This window comes from Sinocyclocheilus grahami, unplaced genomic scaffold, assembly GCF_001515645.1.
Source record: "Sinocyclocheilus grahami isolate Dianchi unplaced genomic scaffold, SAMN03320097.WGS_v1.1 scaffold2574.1, whole genome shotgun sequence".
Classification (NCBI taxonomy): Eukaryota; Metazoa; Chordata; class Actinopteri; order Cypriniformes; family Cyprinidae; genus Sinocyclocheilus; species Sinocyclocheilus grahami.
This window is the reverse complement of record NW_015507753.1, coordinates 3,111-9,557: the sequence shown is the minus strand read 5'-3', so window position 1 is coordinate 9,557 and position 6,447 is coordinate 3,111. Positions and strand designations below refer to the sequence as shown.

The 6,447-nt window shown below is 41.6% G+C and overlaps 2 non-coding genes across 2 annotated transcripts; both read left to right on the top strand.

The window, feature by feature from the left end:
- The first annotated feature begins 5,765 nt into the window (after positions 1–5,765).
- Positions 5,766–5,837, top strand: trnaq-uug (transfer RNA glutamine (anticodon UUG)). The gene has a single exon. It is a non-coding gene; the product is annotated as a tRNA-Gln (tRNA).
- Positions 5,838–6,071: 234 nt separating this feature from the next.
- On the top strand, positions 6,072–6,144 carry trnaf-gaa (transfer RNA phenylalanine (anticodon GAA)). Its single transcript has one exon. It is a non-coding gene; the product is annotated as a tRNA-Phe (tRNA).
- The last annotated feature ends 303 nt before the right edge of the window (positions 6,145–6,447 follow it).

Here is a 6,447-nt window from a genome sequence, read left to right as displayed (position 1 = left end):
CCCAGACAACAACAAACCTGGGCTGCTCTGGTCCATCCTGGCCAACTGCATCATGAAGTGCATCTAGAAATGTGATGTGTTGCGCATTATAGGGACCCAGTTTGGCATGATGGTGCAGTAGGCCTCGAAGACTTATGGCAGCACACAATGTGATATTTCCCCCGCGCTGCCCCGGGACGTACAAAATTGCCCTTTGGCCAATTATATTACGTCCCCGTTGTCTGTTTTTGCTAAAGTTGAATCCTGCCTCATCAATGTAAATACATTCATGCGGCTGGGCATCTCCATCCATGTCCAAGATTGTCTGTAACAAAAAATACATATTGTGGATGGCTTTACTCAAAGCACACACTTACACTACTACATATACAGAACCGACCCACCCCACCACACAGGTACCGGTGTAGCTTTCTGAATGTATCTATGTGGTACTAATCCAGTGGTACATATTCATCTGTTACTGGACTGCACCCATTCTTTATTGTAAATGTAAAGGACTGAAACACTTACCTGTACATATTCATGTCGAAGTTCTTTGACCCTGACGCTGTTCCTCTCAAGTGGGACCCTTTACAATTGCTTCATGGTCATGTTGTGCTTTACCAAGATGCGTCTGATAGTTGTAATGCTTACTCGATTTATGTTGTTGAATACTTGCCTATCTGCAAGTATTTGTTGCTGTAGCTGGTGGAGACGGATTGCATTGTTTGCTCTGACTAGGTTCACTATGGCAAGTTCCTGCTGTTGGGTGAACAGGCATTGGCGTCCACCCCCAGAAGTTCTTCTAGCCATTCTGTAGAAAAATGCAACGACAAATTGTTCTCGTTTGCTTATTTTTTTACAGTACTGTGTATACTGAACTTTACTGTATTTACCATACACGATACTGAAACATCTCAACACGTTATCATGGTATGTTTCACAAAACTACCACTTTTGTTGGAAAAGGAGCATTAGCCACCTTGGAATACAATACATGTGATACAGTAACGTGATATGGTACAGTACTGTAAATACTCTAGATACAGTCTGAGTAGAGTAGAGAGTTGAAGACATACCTGTTTTCCAGTCGGAATGTCCTTATTATGGATGAAACTGTGAAACAGCTTAGATTAGGATGGACTCTCTGCCCAGCTTCTCTCATAGTCAGGCCATGGTTTATGACATTGTCCACCAAAGTTGCTCTTATGTCATCCGAAATAATGATCCTTGTGTGGCCTCTTCGACCGCATCCTCCTCTCTCTGTCTCTCTGTCTCTGTCTCTGTCTCTGTCTCTGTCTCTGTCTCTCTGTCTTCCTCTCCCTCTTCCTCTTCCTCTTCCTCTCCCTCTTCCTCTTCCTCTTCCTCTTCCTCTTCCTCTTCCTCTTCCTCTCCCTCTTCCTCTCCCTCTTCCTCTCCCTCTTCCTCTCCCTATCCCTCTCCCTCTCCCTCTCCCTCTCCCTGCCTCCATGCTTGCAAAGTTCTCAAAATGGCTTAACTGAGACCTTTTTGTAGCTGGCTGATTGGTGTTCAGTTTTGTAAGTAAGTGTTTTCAGCTGTGTGTCAACGTCTTTTCAATTAACCAATGTGTGTTGTATTTTGAATAGATGTGTTTTCCCAATGGTACCCTGAGATTTCATTTTTGAACTAAGTGTCTTATGTATGAAATAGTGTGTAGTGTCTAGGAGCAAGTGTGTTACAGAATTGCAACTAAAGTGCAAAGCAGCGCTTTTGTTTAAGGTATGGTTACACTGTGTTTAAGGTATAGTGTTCAAGCAACAGGCAAAAACTGTATCTGAATGTCCTTACTATGGTGGACACAGAAAATCGGCTCAAATTGGGTTGCACTCTAAGTCCTGCTTCCCTCATTGTCAGTCCATGGACAAGAACATGGTCTATGACTGTTGCTCGAATTTCATCAGATATTTCCACTCTTTGTCTTCCTCTTCCTCTTTGTCCTCCTCTTCCTCTTTCTTGCCCTCCTCCTCCTCTTCCTCCTCATCGCACACCTCGCATACGCACTCGTCCTCGTCCTCATCCTCGTCCTCTCACATTGTTTCTTCTATCCATTCTCAGACTTTCTCCTTCCCACCTTCAACAACCTGTTTGCTCTCTGAACTGGCTTATATTGGTTGTCATATCATTTGAAACAGGTTAAATGAATTTTGAGTGGTTGTGTTCTATCAATGACATGTGTTCTCTATTTGTATTTGATTGTTGCCACTTGTGTTTACCAGTATGGATGACATGTGCATTAGAGTGCAGAATGTGTTTTGAGAATGAGAACGTGTTTAGAGTTTTGCTGAAAAGTCTAAGTGAGATCTTCAAATTGTGTTTTACCATGTGAAGGTATTGACAACAGACTGCACAATTAGCTAAATGAGTTCAGGCAACTGAGAACTTTGTTCAGCCAATGGGTTTTAGTGTTTTAGCAATCGAGAAAAACTGTAACAGTAACTTGCTGCCACCTACTGGCAGTTTTAATTGTTTTAATTTTACATTTAAAAGGGTCAATGATGTTGCTAAAAAAACATTATTTTATGTATTTGGTGTAATGAAATGTGTTTATGCGGTTTAAGGTAAAATAAAACATTATTTTCCACATACTGTACATTATTGTTTCTCCTCTATGCCCCGCCTTTCTGAAACGTGTCTATTTTTACAAAGCTCATCGGTCTGAAAAGCAAGGTGTGCTGTGATTGGCCAGCTATCCAGTGCGTTATGATTGGCCGAATACCTCAAGCGTGTGACAGAAATGTTATGTAATGTAATCCCTACTGTGGGATTACAAATTTAAGAATCTGTTTAAAATATGCTGATCCTATGTTCTGACATAGCATCACATGAAAACTAAGGTGAAGTACATTGTATTTAGCATTTAAGGTAAATTACATCAGACAAATGATTATCTTAAGCAAAGTGTAGCAAGAGGTTCCTGTTCTCCTATTATTAGTAAAATGAACCAGATTACTGAGACGATCACCTTTTGTTTGTAATGGCTCTTGGTGCCTCTGCCTCAGTCTTTGAGTAGTTATACTGATTGGATTAGTACCTATGCATTTGAATGACACTGTTATGCTGATGAGATCAAGGCTGGGAAAATGCCGGTGTCGGGCTGATTGCCTGTACTTCATTTGCATGCTATGGGTTAGATTGTCTCCACCTCTACTGAATGTATCCCGCCCCCTTAAAATGTATATAAACTACAATGTATTACTGCCTTAGTCAGACTTTTGATGACTGCAGCGCCACGCAGCGTGTTCTCAATAAAGAACTCTGCTGAAGATACCCAAGAGTCTCCTGGTCTCTGCTTCGACGAGGAAAACGTTTCCTACAGTTTTATTGTGAGGATCCCCTGTCAGGCCAGAGCAATGATTCAAAAACATGAAAACCCATTATAAACGAGGCATTCGTTGCATCCAGTGGGGACATAAATATGGATTATAATTACTTATACTGTCTTTTTACGCATTGCGTTGCATCGCGCCGCGTAAACATAAAACCATGTCTGCATTTGTGATCGGAGAAATCACAAACAACAAGCCCTACTCTACACTGCCCAAAAATTCGCTTTAAATATAAAAAAATATAAGATATAAAAACTCTTTAAATATAAAAAACTTAGTTACAATCTGTGAGTCAGAACAGCCGGCATTGTAGTCTACTCTACCAGGATCAGTAAACAGTCCTCCATAAAATGTGCTGCACACATCTGAATATTTGGGTTGAAGTGATCTGGAACAGTGTTGTAAATACAACTTAACCACTGATTTCTAGTCGTGTCCAGTTTTGGAAAGCCTGGACACAGCGTCACACACGGCGGCCTAGAGTGAGCAGAGGCCGGGCTGGACTTCGCTTCGGCCATGGTGAAAGCCGATACGGTGATCCACAGTGCAAAGTTGTTGTATTTCCTCAGCAACCCGCATGGATCAGCTCCAGGCATGATGAAGCAGATATCGTCCTAATTTGGAAGGCCAAACAAAGTAGTTTCGCTTTCACAACGAAGCACACAGCGCCTTCACTACATGGCGGCGGCAACAACAATACTACAGCGAGAATAAAAGTTAAGCCTTCTTTCTTTGCATGAACATTTGGGCGGCGTTATGCAAATCTTCCCAGATAGGGACATAGGTATGTGGGGGCGTGTTAGAACGAGCCGTTTTAGGTAGGCATGGCTGAATCTTAACTTTTTTTTGAGACTTTAGTCTTTGCAACTTTACAGATCTTCTTCATGCACCAAGAGCTTGTAACACTCCAAAGAGAAAGGAAATTTTTAAATCACATCATATGACCCCTTTAAAGTATCTTTTCATTTTTAAAATAATTTATCAGTATTCAACATTTCATGTTTAAAATATCAAAACATAATGTATTTGTAACTGCAGGTTAAAACATTCAATGTCCCTCTAAGCTGCATTAACATGTGGAAATACATCTAAATGCCACTTCATATGCAACTTCTGCAAATATTAATTTTGTTGATACTGATTTCATTTGTTTAGTGACAGCCTGAATGTATTATTATTATAATTGACTGATTAAATGTAAGAATTTGACTCAAAAGATGATGCACACTTTTAGAAAAAATGGCTTTATAAAGGTAAAAATGCCCATAAAATGTAAAAATACATTTAAGCTTATTGGAAAAGATTAATTTCTATCACTGCTGTGAACTGACCACACAGAAAATGAAGAATATCAAAAACTTTAGGAATCCTTAAGATATCAGCACAAATAACACACTCAGCATCTTTATTCGATGAAATTCCAGAAAATATTGAGATATTATTTTTTGTCAATATCGCACACTCCTAGTACTGAAACAAAATGATTTGCAATGGTCGCTTTGTCACATCCAGTGTAGACAGCCTCAAGCTGTTGGTTTATTTCTGTTTTTTATGGTGTCACCGTTAACTTCTGTGAAGAAGCATTACAGACCTCAAGACTCAAGTTTTTCTTCTGCGAAACAGCATGATGTATGTGGCAGTGCCGCAATGTAGCATTCTGCCGTTTAATTCAGCTCATGTATTTTGTTGTTGTCATTTAATAAACATTATACTGCGAAGGCAGGCCAAGCTAGTGCAGGTACGGCAAAATGGCCAGTTGCATGAGCCCTCCCGGACGAGCCCACTTTGGAGTCTCTTTTTTGAGCAATATCCGTAAATCAAGCACAGTGAAATAAATGGCTGGGGGGCACTCCAGATTCATGCACGTGGTGGCTCATTCTTCTAGGGTTTTGATTCTCACTTAGGGTGCGAGAGGTCCCAGGTTCAAATCCTTTAACCGTGCACCTGGATGAATATGACATGGTGAGTGTTCCCAAAGAATCTAGAACACACATTAAACTGAACAGGAAGAAAGTTGAACTAAATTTAGCAAACTGGTGTCACCGTTAACTTCTGTGAAGAAGCATTACAGACCTCAGACAGTTTTTCTTCTGCGAAAACAGCATAATGTGTGTGGCAGTGCCGCAATGTAGCCTTCTGCCGTTTAATTCAGCTCATGTATTTTGTTGTTGACAATTTAATAAACATTATACTTGAAGGCAGCCCAAGCTAGTGCAGGCACGGCAAAATGGCCAGTTGCATGAGCCCTCTTTCTGCACTTGCCAGCTACAGAGGCACGATGTTACTTTTCTTCTTTGTTCCTCGTCTGCAAGTTAAACTTGGTTGACCACTTAGCTCGTTGGGTTAGAGTGCTTGCATTGCAACGAGGTGTCATTTTTGAGATGGCTAAGATGGGCAGCGCTGCAGGGCAGGGAAAAGAAGTGTCCGCTGCTGCTGCTTGATTCCATGGTGTAACGGTTAGCACTCTGGACTTTGAATCCAGTGATCCGAATTCAAATCTCGGTGGAACCTGTCAGATTTTGTTTGGCAGTGCTTGGCAAAGAGGCGCTTTAACCGTGCAAATGAGATGAATCTGACATGGTGAGTGTTCACAAAGAATCTAGAACACACAATAAACTGAACAGGAACAATGTAGAACTAAATGTAGCAGACTTGTGTCACCGTTATACTTCTAATTGGTCTCTGACCTTTTGCTTGCGTTGCATTGAGTAGTTCACTCAGTCTGTTACAGACGTTTGCTCCGAGGCCGAAATAGCTCAGTTGGGAGAGAGTTAGACTGAAGATCTAAAGGTCCCTGGATCGATCCCGGCTTTCGGCAGAGGGGAGCAGGCAGAGCTTTTTGGACACCATTCTGATGCTCGCTGGTCAGTTGCTTTTTTCAGCGCCTCCTTCTGAGTCAGTGCTACACTGCAAATAGAAGAGCAGACGCCCCTGCTGCTGCTTGGATCCATGGTGTAACGGTGAGCACTCTGGACTCTGACTCCAGCGATCCGAGTTCAAATCTTGGTGGAACCTGTCTGTTATTGATTGGCAGTGCTTGGCAAAGAGGAGTTTAAGTCACAACCTTCTCTGTGGCAGCGTGTCTTGAAAGGGAGTGCTACTATGGCCTCCTTTAACTGTG